The sequence below is a fragment of the Zea mays genome, chromosome 1 (genome assembly GCF_902167145.1).
Source record: "Zea mays cultivar B73 chromosome 1, Zm-B73-REFERENCE-NAM-5.0, whole genome shotgun sequence".
NCBI lineage: Eukaryota > Viridiplantae > Streptophyta > Magnoliopsida > Poales > Poaceae > Zea > Zea mays.
In genome coordinates this window covers 270,758,355-270,772,151 of record NC_050096.1, presented here as the reverse complement: position 1 = coordinate 270,772,151, position 13,797 = coordinate 270,758,355, and the positions used below count along the sequence as shown (strand labels likewise).

Below are 13,797 nucleotides of genomic sequence, written 5' to 3'. Positions count from 1 at the left end.
GCTGTCACACCGGAGAGTGATGTGGAGTGACGACGAAGGATAAATGATACCGGTAGAGTGGAGTGGAAGCCTTGTCTTCGTCGAGTACTCCATTTCCCTTTCAATCTACGACTTAGCTTAAAATACACTTGAAAACACATTAGTCGTATTCATGAAAGAGATATGATCAAAGGCGTATATATGAGCTATGTGTGCAATGTTTCAATCAAAATTCTGAGAATCAAGTATATTTAGCTCATTCCTAAGTTTGCTAAAGGTTTTCTCGTCTAATGGCTTGGTGAAGATATCGACTAATTGTTCTTTGGTGCTAACATAAGCAATCTGGGTACCCCCCCTTTGTTGGTGATCCCTCAGAAAGTGATACTGAATGTCTATGTGCTTAGTGCGGCTGTGTTCAATGGGATTATCCGCCATACAGATTACACTCTCATTATCACATAGAAGAGGGACTTTGCTCAATTTGTAGCCATAGTCCCTGAGGGTTTGCCTCATCCAAAGTAATTGTGCACAACAATGGCTTGCGACAATGTACTCGGCTTCGGCAATGGAAAGAGCTAGTAAGTTTTGTTTCTTTGAAGCCCAAGACACCAGGGATCTCCCCAGAAACTGACAAGTCCCTGATGTGCTCTTCCTATCAATTTTACACCCTGCCCAATCGGCATCTGAATATTCTATTAAATCAAAAGTGAATCCTTTGGGGTACCAAAGCCCAAACTTAGGAGTGTAAACTAAATATCTTATGACTCTTTTCACGGCCCTAAGGTGAACTTCCTTATGATCGGCTTGGAACCTTGCACACATTGAAGCGCCCCAATCCTCTGGGACTCAAATGTGATACAATTACTAGTCCCAGGAGGCTAGTAAACATATTTATACATCAGATGATTCCAGATCTGCTTAAACGAGACAAACCTATAAAGGTGGCGATCAACTTTAAGAGTTGGTCCACAACTCGGGACATATCATAAGAGTGGGGATGAAGCAGCCCGATATACGCAGCGAAGCAATTCAGCGGTCCAACAGCCACAGGCAAGGTTGGGAACAGTCGTAACTCTTACCCGATCTCCTTTTCTAAAAAACAACAAATAAGCAAGGGTGAGTACAAACGTAGCCCACCTTCACCCGTGGAATGGGGAAATCAGATATAATGCATGGAATATCTGGAGCTCAGGATATTTTGCAGAAACAACAATATTTTATGCAGGGTTGTTTTGTAAAACATTTTGTATTTTGCAAAGCGCATCCTCTCCCAAAGGAGCAGGAAGTTTTTCAATATAGAACAAAATCCCCTGGACTAAACCATCCATGTATCTCAGCAGTTTCCCACTGGTTTTTATTTTCAAAAACAGCTACTGGACTTCCCGTCCACCATAGCTCACAGCTCAACCGCCAGACCTTTTTAAAAACCATTTTTCTCAAACACACCCTTTTTTGAAAACAAAACATTAATTGCCATACCATACCAGACTCGTCCATTCCTGTGGACACAGACTATTCAAATAGGTTTTCAAACTCTTCGCAGAGGGGTACACTTTACCCACTAGTCCGGTTTCTGCGATCTCACCGTCATGAGACCCGAATGCCAAATCTCTTTCTTTCCTCGCACGTCCTAACCTTAACGGTTATACCGGAAGGAGTCAGGCCACCGCCATGTCCAAACCGGACAAAACATTCCCCCTCCTTATCCTCCCGGTGCTCCCCAGCCTTCATAACCCTGGGGTTGGACTGTACGAGTTCAAATTGAGTAACTGCCCACACAGTCTCGAGTGGTTGTACTTATCATGAGTATAGGTAGTGAAGGATGACAAACCGGTCCTTATATGAGGGGACAATCCTTCTGCTCACGCCTAAACCAGCTGAGCCTTCACCTTAGGCCCTCCCCTAAACCAGGGAGTCCCTGATCATCCCTACTCAAAGGTGATAAGGGTGAAAACCCTTCATCATATACATTTTGAAAAGCATTTTCTTTTGAAACCTCACACCTTTTCTCAAATCATTTGTAACAAATATATCAAGGATTGATTGCGGCAAGCGGCTGGGTGGCCATAATAACTTGTCTCAAAATCATATCATGCATAAAATAACAGGCTGAGGGTTGTGGTTGAAAAAACATAGGTAATTTATGCATCAAAGGGATCCAGTGAGCTTGCCGTGCTTATTCGGCGAAGGGGAAAGAGGAGCTCGTGGAACTGGCTTCTAGCTCCACTGCCTGGCGTAGACTTGCAGATCTGGCCTCCACGAGACGGCACGAACGCTCCGATAACTATGCAACATGAACAAGCAAACATACAAACCAACAAGTATACCAACAAATATTTAGTATAGTGGTCAGAATAGCGATATATGGATGGGTAGAGTCTTGAGTAGAATCTGTGTCATGTGGTGTTGAGATACTGCTGGTGGTGGAGCAAAGGTGCTTACCAGGAGGGTGGACTGGAGACGAAGCGACACTATGCGTGTAGCCGGCAGAGCAGAGTAACTGAGTGGGTGGGGTGTTTGCCTTGGCTGAGGGTGTTGAGTGTGTGTGGAGAGGGAGAGGGTAGCTGGGTGTATTTATAGTTGGGTGTATGTGGTGTAGCACAGTGAAGTTCACTATTGGTGAGAATAGTGACGAATGAATCGTCTGACTTAATATGAACAGGAGAGTTATAGGCAGAATATGAGACAAGAGTATTTTGGGAGTTTTCTGGAATATGAACCATGCTTAAGGGATGACATGATTGGATAGGGAATAGTTTGACAAGAATTTTAGAAACAAGAATGACTAAAATCTGAGTTTGGATGGAGGAGTTTTGGATTTTATAATCATAGGGAGAAAAAGAAAAGGAAAGGAATATTCTTGGAATATTCTAGAATTTGAATATTTAGAGATATTTGGAAAATCAAAAATACAAATGTATTTTTGAGCGAGGTGCGAGGAATTATTTTTGGGCTTTTCTTGGTCAGAGGTTTATGTTGGTGGAAACTGTTCCTACCTACTGTGTCACATCAGACAGCAGTGAGGCGGGACCCAAATAGCTGGAATGTTGTGGTATTCTGGTCCGAGTGGGCTATGGTATCTTGGGCCAGGTTTTATAGGATTGAAGACGTATCCATACAAACATGGTTTGCCTTTCTTTTTGGAAGTCTGGCTTGAAAGAATTCCAAAGTTAAGCGTGCTCAACTTGGAGAAATCTAGGATGGGTGACCAGATGGGAAGTTCCCTACTGGAATGAAAATCACAGTCACCGGAGTTCGTATGACTGGAATATGGGTCTGGCTGGTCTTAGGTGGACTGGACAGCATGATGGATGAGTAGTTGAAATTTGGGGTGATCGGATGATCGATGAATAGTAACGATGAATAGTAATGGTGAATAGTTCGTATGAACGAACAATGAACGTGAATAGTGACGATGAACAAACGATGAACGATAAATAGGAACTATGAACGAACGATGAACGATCAAATGATCAAACGAACGAACGATCAGAATTTCGGCAGCATAACGGCAGGAAAAAGATTATTTGGACGAACAGACGAACGATCGGACGAACGGACGAACGAACCATGAATGATCGGACGAACGATCGGACGAACGAACGAACAAACTAAGAACAGGGGGACGAACGATTGAAGAACGACCGAACGATCCTTGTGCTAGTGTGTGCTTGTGTGGGAGGTGGAGTGGGAGTGGGCATGTGGGTGTGGGGGGAGGGAGGGAGTTGCCATGAAATGGCTTGGGGTGGGATGAGAGGAGGTCCTTGCCCCTCTATTTATAGCCATGGTGGGGGGATTAGGGGGAGGGATGAGAGGATTAGTGGGAGGATGAGAGGATTAGTGGGAGATTAGCATGGATTTGTCTTATATGAGTGTAATTAGCTTGTAGAGCTCACCGTATGACACCGGAGGCATACGTATACGTATGAGCATGAGGAAAGTTATGAAGAAAATATTTGTAGGGAGTTCAAAAATGATTCTGAAGGTATTTCCCAGGAAGAAAATACTTGGAGGTATATCGGTGGAATATTTGGGCAGTATTTCTGGAAAGAATTTGATAGGGATCATTGGGGAAATATTTGTAGGATATTTTGAGGAGAATTTTGGAGAGAATATAGACCACTATATTTTATTTGTTGATATCAACTTGCAAACAAACATTTTGAAATAAAATTTGAAATTCATTTTGAATTTAGAGCAAGTTTGAGAAAATTCCAGGATTTGAATTTTTGGGATGCTAGACACATGCATACTGAAAGCATAATATCTGGTCGAGATGCACATAAATAGAGTAAAGATCCTATCATCAACCGGTATACCTTTTGATCTACGGACTTACCTCCCATGTCGAGGTCGAGATGCCCATTATTTCCCATGGGTGTCTTGATGGGTTTGGCATCCTTCATTCCAAATTTCTTAAGAATGTTATAAATGTACTTTGTTTGACTGATGAAGGTGTCGTCTTGGAGTTGCTTGATTTGAAATCCTAGGAAGTACTTCAACTCCTCATCATAGACATCTCGAATTTTTGTATCATGATCCTACTAAACTCTTCACAAGTAGATTTGTTAGTAGACCCAAATATGATATCATCAACATAAATTTGGCATACAAACAAATCTTTTGCAACAGTTTTAGTAAAGAGAGTAGGATCGGCTTTACCGACTTTGAAGCCATTAGTGATAAGAAAATCTCGTAGGCATTCATACCATGCTCTTGGGGCTTGCTTGAGCCCATAAAGTGCCTTTGAGAGTTTATAGACATGGTTAGGGTACTCACTATCTTCAAAGCCGGGAGGTTTCTCAACATAGACCTCTTCCTTGATTGGTCCATTGAGGAAGACACTTTTTACGTTCATTTGGTAAAGCTTAAAGCCATGGTAAGTAGCATATGCAAGTAATATGCGAATTGATTCAAGCCTAGCTACAGGTGCATAAGTTTCATCAAAATCCAAAGCTTTGACTTGTGAATACCCTTTGGCCCTAACTCGAGCTTTGTTCCTTGTCATCACACCATGCCCGTCTTGCTTGTTGCAGAATACCCATTTGGTACCTACAACATTTTGGTCAGGATGTGGAACTAAATGTCATACCTCATTCCTTATGAAGTTGTTGAGCTCATCTTGCATTGCCAGCACCCAATCCGAATCTCTTAGTGCATCCTCCACCCTGTATGGCTCAATAGAGGACACAAAAGAGTAATGTTCACAAAAATGAGCAACACGAGATCTAGTAGTTACCCCCTTGTGAATGTCACCGAGGATGGAGTTCATAGGGTGATCTCGTTGTATTGCTTGATGGACTCTTGGGTGTGGCGGCCTTTGACCCTGTATTTCTTGCTCATCTTCCTTGTCTTGATCAACTTCATCTCCCCCTTGATCATTGTTCTCTTCTTGAGGTGGCTCATCCTCTTGATCTTTATTTTCATCAGCTTGAGCCTGATCCTCATCTTGAGTTGGTGGAGATGCTTGATTGGAAGATGTCGGCTGATCTTGTGCTTGTGTGGGCTCTTCGGATTCCTTAGGACACACATCCCCAATGGACATGTTCCTTAGCGCGACACGCAGAGCCTCTTCATGATCTAGCTCATCAAGATCAACTTGCTCCACTTGGGAGCCATTAGTCTCATCAAACACAATGTCACAAGAAAGCTCAACAAATCCAGTGGATTTGTTGAAGACTCTATATGCCCTTGTGTTTGAGTCATAACCAAGTAAAAAACCTTCTACAACCTTAGGAGCAAATTTAGATTTTCTTCCTCTTTTAACAAGAATAAAACATTTGCTACCAAAGACTCTAAAATATGAAACATTGGGATTTTTACTAGTAAGGAGTTCATAAGATGTCTTCTTGAGGATTCGGTGAAGGTAGAGCCGGTTGATGGAATAGCAAACAGTGTTGATTGCTTCCGCCCAAAACTGGTCCGGTGTCTTGTACTCATCAAGCATGGTCCTCGCCATGTCAAGTAGAGTTCTATTCTTCCTCTCCACTACACCATTTTGTTGAGATGTGTAGGGAGAAGAGAACTCATGCTTGATGCCCTCGTCCTCAAGAAAGCCTTTGATTTGAGAGTTCTTGAACTCCGTCCTATTGTCGCTTCTTATCTTTTTTATTCTCAATCCAAACTCATTTTGAGCCCGTCTCAAGAACCCCTTTAAAGTCTCTTGGGTTTGAGATTTTCCTTTCAAAAAGAATACCCAAGTGAAGCGAGAATAATCATCCATAATTACTAGACAGTACTTACTTTCGTCGATGCTTATGTAAGCTATCAGGCCGAATAGATCTATGTGGAGTAGCTCGAGTGGCATGTCCGTTGTCATTATGTTCTTGTGTGGATGATGGGCGCCAACTTGCTTTCCTACTTGACATGCGCTACAAACCCAAGTCCTTTGACCCAACCTTGATTTCCATCCCCGAATGTGATAGCTCTTTGAGGATCTTCATTTTTCTCGTAGGAGGAGAACATTCTCTTCTCCCCTGTCATGTGGTTTGTGCATCCGCTATCAATTATCCAACTTGAGCCCCCGTATGCATAAACCTGCAAAACAATTTAGGCCTTGTTCTTAGGTACCCAAACAGTCTTGGGTCCTTTCACGTTAGAAACAAGCACCTTGGGTACCCAAACACATGTCTTGGAGCCATTGTGTTTTCCCCCAACATATTTGGCAACTACTTTGCCTGATTTGTTAGTCTCTACTACATCTTAAGGACAGAGTGAGGGCGTCCACTAGGCATCACCGTGCCCCCGCCTATCTCCCCACGCGGGTCTTCCTTCCCAGCTGCCGAATGCCACGCGCGATCCCCACCAATGGCGCCCTTCCTTCCCCGACAGCCCGCCCCCGCCAGCTCCGCGTGCCCCGCCAGCCTCACAGTGATGCCGCCCTTCCTTCCCTGGCAGCCCGCCACCTCCGCGCCCCCACCAACCCCACACCCGAGCCCGCCTCCCACCAAGCTCGCCCCGACCTGCCCCCACCAAACCGGAAGGCGAGATCCGCCGCCAGCTCCACGCGCCCCGCCAGCCGTCACAGTGATGCCGCACGAGTCGGGGAAGGATGCGCCCGCTCCAGCCCCCTCCAACCCCGCACCATCACCGCCTGTGACTCGCGAAGCCATCGCACGCGCCCCGCCATCCCCGCGACACCCCTCCCAGCGCCCCCGCCCCCACCTCGTGTTGCCTCTACCTTCTTCCCCCATCGTGATAGACATCGTGCGGCCCGGTCCTCCTCGTCCTCGGCGCCTCGCTCCATGACCGTCGCGACCTCCGCAGCGTCATCATCCCTGCCCTCTATGTCTGCTCCCTGTCTACGGCGCTCTTCCCCGCCGTCGTCCTTTCCCGTACTCGGCGCCACCACCCCGCCCTCGTCCCTTGCCTCCTCCTCCCGTTCCGTCCCTCCTAGCGCTCCTCTGTTCCATCCTACCGAGTAGATCCACCACACCCCAAACGTCTAGCCATGTCGGTGTCGCCGCATCCAAATCCGCTGTTGCCGGCGGCGGAGGAGACATTCCACATGTTCGTGGGGTACGACCCGCGGGAGCATGAGGTGTGCGGTCGCAGCCTGGTCCGGTGCTCGTCGATCCTGCTGGACGTGTGGCCTATCCGGGCTACTGCAGCTAGGCGGTCTTCGTCGACTACGACTTCCTCTACCTCGTGGACCTGGCCGACCTCCTTGCCATCGCCAACCGCATTGTCGTGGCTAGCGTCAAGCACGAGTACCAACCCGTCGTGGCCACCAGGATGGACGATGCCATCTAGATGGTATATCCGTGCAAGAACTGGTCCTCCATGGTGCTCTACGACTGCGACCACCCCAAGAACGTTGCAAACTGTTGGCTACGTTCTGGGTTTTGTAAGCACTCAAAGATATCTCCACATTCGACGAGCGAGCTTGGTGGTTTTTAATTTGGTTATTATGGTTTTGTTTGTGCTGATGGAGAGCCAGCTCGACGAGCAACAAATGTCGTCGTCGTCCGACCTCGAGCAGCAGGTGACCTTCGCCTCTGTCGTGTGACCCACATCACCATCGCATCTGCTATAGACAGGGGAGGCATGCCAGAACGGGTGGCGGCGATTAAGCGTCGAATGGCCACGCAATGCGCCAGGGACGCAGACGAGTTCTACATGATCCTCACGTCGGGTCGGACGCTTGCTGAACAGACCTTCTCGAGCCGATGAGGTACTGTCACCGATGCCCGTCCTCCCTAGCCCCTATCTCCCCCTTGTTTCAGTTCAGGTGCGCGTTGAAATGTCAAATCCCATCCCCACTCACTTGGATGTTGGGTGTTCATGTCTGTAGAGCAACTCAAGGGACTCAAGGATCAGCTCCGAGACCTCCCATCACAACCCAGGGAGTCTCTCACATGTATGAACAACAAACTTTTTCTTCCGCTACATTATATTATGAACAGTTCATTGCTTCACGAGAGGTCATGCTGCTATGGTGACTGAAATCTGGTTCTGCCTCCGCACCTTGCAGTTCACTCGTGCTAGGAATGGAAATGCAGGCTTGCTACGGAGCTGATCTCAGAGGCCACTGCTACGAATGAGCGACTCTGTAGCTCGGTTGTGGATTCAGTGACAAAAGGGACAAAGATGCTGCAATCATATCTGAGCAACTTCAAGGTGTATGGAAAATCAAAGACTCTCACTACTGGATAGAACCCTACTGTTGTAGACACATGTTTGTCCAATTATTCTGTTGTCTAAAGCAAATGAAGCATGTATGGTTTGATAATATCAGGGCATCTTTTTTTCCTTGCTAGCCTAATATTTCTCCATTCATGCATATCTAATTTTGAGTTTTTGTCATTTGATTTGGGTCTTACTATATGAGCTCGATGGTTGGGATATTTTTGTTCAATTCATTGGAGGGCACCTGCCAAAGATACATAATTGCTACCGGTACACATTTTATTTTCTCATAGGAGAATGTTTATTCCTACTGCGTTGTATGTGTACAAGTTGTTGTTAAGTGTAGTGAAGAATTAATTAGTAGCTTGCACAGAACCAAAGATTGAGTGATTTGTTTAGGCAGAAATCAGTATCATGATAGGGTGATTAGAGAAGTTGCTCTTGATTTTATTTAAAATATAAAAATACTTTATGGAAACTCAGAGATAAGTATCTCTTTTTTATATTTTTTGCATCATCAGTTTGATATACATTCAATAACTTGTGTTTTTGCTTTTGTTTTTACTGAAACCATTGCTCATATACAAAATCATGTGTAGAGATGGAGAAGCTCACTGCCGACTTTGCTGGGAGTTTGTGAAGAAAGAGGGATACATTGCTATGTGGAGGAAACCATTAAATAACTCTTGCAACATTAACCAAGGTCCTAAAGGCAAACCTCCACTTTGTGACGCTGATGATAACCCGGATGACGTCTGGTACTCATTTAGCCTGTTGCTATAATTATTGAAACGCATGTCGATTTAATATTCTCTTCTATAAGCTGGGTTCAGCCTTTCTTACTACTGTTGAGTTGTACTTAATGAGATTATGTATTCTTTATATCAGATCTCATTGCGCCATAAATTTATGTGGATTTATCTGATCATCTTTTCATTTGTCACATTGGTTGTCATCCATATGTACATATCTTTGCTGCAAAACCCCTTTTTATTACTTTTTACATTCTATTTTAACTCAGATTGGTCTCAAAGCATGTATTAGTCGGCTTCTAGAGAACGGCGAACCAGCAACTCCTGTTCAATGGCCTGCACGCTTAATGGAGCCACCAAAGAGGCTTCCAGGCGAAGAAATGGATGCCTACTCATCAAAGAATGAGCTTTTCAAAGCATAAACAAAATTTTGGGACGACATGATTGACGATTATATCCATATCTTTAAGTGGAGGAAGTTTAATGTTTGAAATGTAATGGAATGAGCGCTGGATTTGGAGGGTATTTTTATCAAATCTCTTCCTTTCATTTGCTTCATTGGATATCTGGTTGCAGGTATAAAGTCCATTAGAACTTCTACGTGGTCTCCATATCCAAATGCCTAAGTTGGAGCGTTGAACATCCCATTTTTTCTTCATGTTAACACTTGGCTTGTCGTGGCAATAGATTTGCAAAAGCGACATACTGACTTGGTTATTGAAAAAGAACTCTTTCATACTTATGTTTGCTGGTCACTCAATCGTCCAATGGTGCACATGCGCTGCTTTTGGCAAATGAAAATTGTGGATGCAAAAGTGAATTGGCTTGGTTTTGTCAGGTCAATTCTTACTTTTTTTGTAACCGTATATTTTGGTAGATTCACTAAAATGGTCATCAACTATGCCCACTACCACTAGATTAATTCTTAGGGCTTGTTTGGGAGCAAGTGAAATAGAGGAGATTAAGGGGACTAAAATCCTTCACTATTTAAAATTGAATAGTAGGGGAATCTAGCCCCCTCAATTCCCTATATTACCCTTGATTCCAAATAAGTCCTTACGGTTTGTGTATTTCACTCCTTCAAAGATAGTCTATTGGATAAAGCTAAAAGTAGTAGTCATTTCCTTATACTTGCACGTGTTAGGGTCAATATCATACTAGATATATTCCTTCAGGTACTTTTTATTTGTCTGCACCTAAAAATGGCTAAACATCACTTTCTGCTTGATGTTTAGTATTTAGATTGACTAGCATCGTTGTGCAGTTCTCCTTGGGTTACTAAAAACCACATTTCATTTATTATGTGCCCTTAATGGTAGGGAAATATATCTTGTATATGCACAACTTTTTACAGTAAAGAGTTCCATTGTAGTCCGTAGCAATTGAAATTTCCTTTTTCTATATATAAAAAAACGATTTCATGCAGTTTTTTATTTTCTCTATGGTACAGGATACGTGGCGATGTGGCATTTGCAATAAACATGGTGGGAAAAGATATGATTAGTTAGTCTATCAACTCTACCTGATGAATAATAACAATTCTTTCATTTGTTGAAATTCTTAGCTTGCTCAGTTCATAGTTCTGATTTCATGGTTCAGATAGGGATACACACCAACACAGGTTTGTTGTGAGAACATGATAAAGCTGTACATGTTATGTTGTCTCCTTTTACTCTTCCTTTTTCCCATGCTTATATCAACTCTAATAAACAAGTTGTATTTGAAAAGATTTTATTTTAGATCACTATGATCAGAATAGATGTGAGAACTGACCTCTTTTGGTTTTCTTTTGAAAGAGAAATCATATACATATTATATCAAACTCCCAGTAGATTGCCGTTGCAACGCACGGCACGAGCAACTAACTCGTTCTATGATAATCATTGTATAAGACATAGTTGGCCAAACATTATTCTATAGGTTTAATACCAGCTACCTCGTTCTACAAGCTATGACCATGTGTGGGAATGACAGACGAATGAAATTTGTTAGGTTGAGTGTAGTACGTTCGTTTCATGTTCAAAACATACATTCCAGTCATATAATACAAATTGACGTTTTGTTCTCTTATGTCTTTGTATGTAGGATACAGAGATTTTTCGAAGGAACTTTGTGATTGATCTATTAAGCTATGAGGACAATTTGTGTCGATATGTCATCCCTGCAAACATACAACAGAGACTTATCGATATCGCTAAAAAAGATTAGCCGATTAGTGTATGGTTGTCGACACATTTGTCTGTAATTAGAAATTCTAAATTAACTTTTGAGAAATAATTTGTGTGATATTGATAATGTTTTCCACACAGATTTTGCATATTATAGTGATGTTTGTCGTTCCGTATCAATGTTTCATACAAAAGTTTTACTTCTGTTGCAACGCACGGACACATACCTATAACAATATAACACACATATGTACATAAGTTATCGTGTTATTATACGGTTCCGTTGTAACGCACGGGCACTCACCTAGTTAAAACATAAGATGCATCAAAAGTCTTAAATGAAATGTTAGGCTCATTTGATGCAGTAGGAATTTTCTTTCTAGGCAATTTAACATGAGAGGTTTGCCTAGAGCTAGATACCTCATTCTTATACATAAAAGCATGGTGAGAAATAGAATGAGATTTTCTAGCATGAATTTTCCTAATTTTGTGCTCAGGATAACCAGCAAGATATAAAATATAGCCCTCATTATTCTGAACCATGGGAGCTTTGCCCTTAACAAAGTTAGACAATCTCTTAGGGGCATTAAGCTTGACATTGCTTACCTGTTGGAAACCAATGCCATCCTTAATGCCAGGGCGTCTCCCACTATAGAGCATGCACCTAGCAAATTTAAATTTTTCATTTTCGATTTCATGCTCATTAATTTTGGCAGTTAGTTGAGCTATATGATTATTTTGTTGTTTAATTAAAGCAAGGTGATCATGAATAGCATCAACATTAACATCTCTACATCTAGTACAAATAGAAACATGATCAGCAGTAGATGTAGAGGGTTTGCAAACATTTAATTCATTTATCTTAGATTTTAGCATGGCATTTTCTTCTCTAAGACAGGAAATAGAATCATTGCAAACATTTAAATCTTTAGCCTTAGAAATTAACCTAGCATTTTTAGTTTTAAGGCTAGAAATTGATTCATTCAATTTATCAATCTTAGCATTTAAACTAGCATTTTCATTTCTAAGATTGGTAATTGAATCATGGCACATGCTAAGCTTCTTAGTTAAATTTTCACATTTTTCAACCTCCTAAGCATAAGCATTTTTCAACTTAACATGCTTTTTATTTTCCTTAATAAGGAATTCCTCTTGGCTATCCAAAAGTTCATCCTTCTCATGAATAGCTCCTATCAATTCATTTAATTTCTCTTTTTGTTGCATGTTAAGGTTGGCAAAAAGAGTGAGCAAATCATCTTCATCTTCACTAGAACTACCCTCATCACTAGATGTAGTATACTTGGGGGTGGTTCTAGATTGTACCTTCTTCTTTTTGCCGTCCTTTGCCATGAAGCACTTGTGGCCGACGTTGGGGAAGATGAGGCCCTTGTTGACGGCGATGTTGGCGGCATCCTCGTTGGAGGAGTCGGTGGAGCTCTCATCGGAGTCCCATTCCCGACACACATGGGCATCGCCGCCCTTCTTCTTGTAGTACCTCTTCTTCTCCTTCTTCTTCCCCCTCTTGTCATCGCCCCTGTCAGTATCACTAGACATAGGACATTTTGCAATAAAATGACCGGGCTTACCACATTTTAGCACACCCATTTGGAGCGGGGTTTGTAGTCCTTCCCCTTCCTTTGTCTGAGGATTTGGCGAAAGCTTTTTATGATAAGTGTGATTTCCTCATTGTTGAGCTTGGAGGCGTCGATGGGGAGCCTACTTGTTGTAGACTCTTCTTTCTTCTCCTCCGTCGCTTTGAATGCGACAGGTTGCACCTCGGGTGTGGAGGTGTCGCCTTGCTCCAAGTTGACGATGTGTTTGGAGTCTTTGATCATCAACTCAAAGCTCACAAACTTTCCTATCACTTCCTCGGGAGACATTAATTTGTATCTAGGATCCCCACGAATTAATTGAACTTGAGTAGGGTTACGAAAAACAAGGGATCTTAGAACAACCTTGACCATTTCATGGTCATCCCATTTGGTGCTCCCGAGGTTGCGCACTTGGTTGACCAAGGTCTTGAGCCGGTTGTACATTGCTTGTGGCTCATCTCCTTGGTTGAGGACGAATCGACTGAGCTCCCCCTCGATCGTCTCCCGCTTGGTGATCTTGGTCACCTCATCTCCTTCGTGTGCGGTCTTGAGTATGTCCCAAATTTCTTTGGCACTCTTCAACCCTTGCACCGTATTATACTCCTCTCGACACAAGGAGGCGAGGAGTATAGTTGTGGCTTGGGAGTTGAAGTGCCTAATTTGGGCAACCTCGTCCGA

General features: G+C 43.1%; 1 pseudogene; it reads left to right on the top strand.

The window, feature by feature from the left end:
• The first annotated feature begins 7,933 nt into the window (after positions 1 to 7,933).
• LOC103645552 (uncharacterized) lies at positions 7,934 to 9,247 on the top strand (annotated as a pseudogene).
• Positions 9,248 to 13,797: the final 4,550 nt, after the last annotated feature.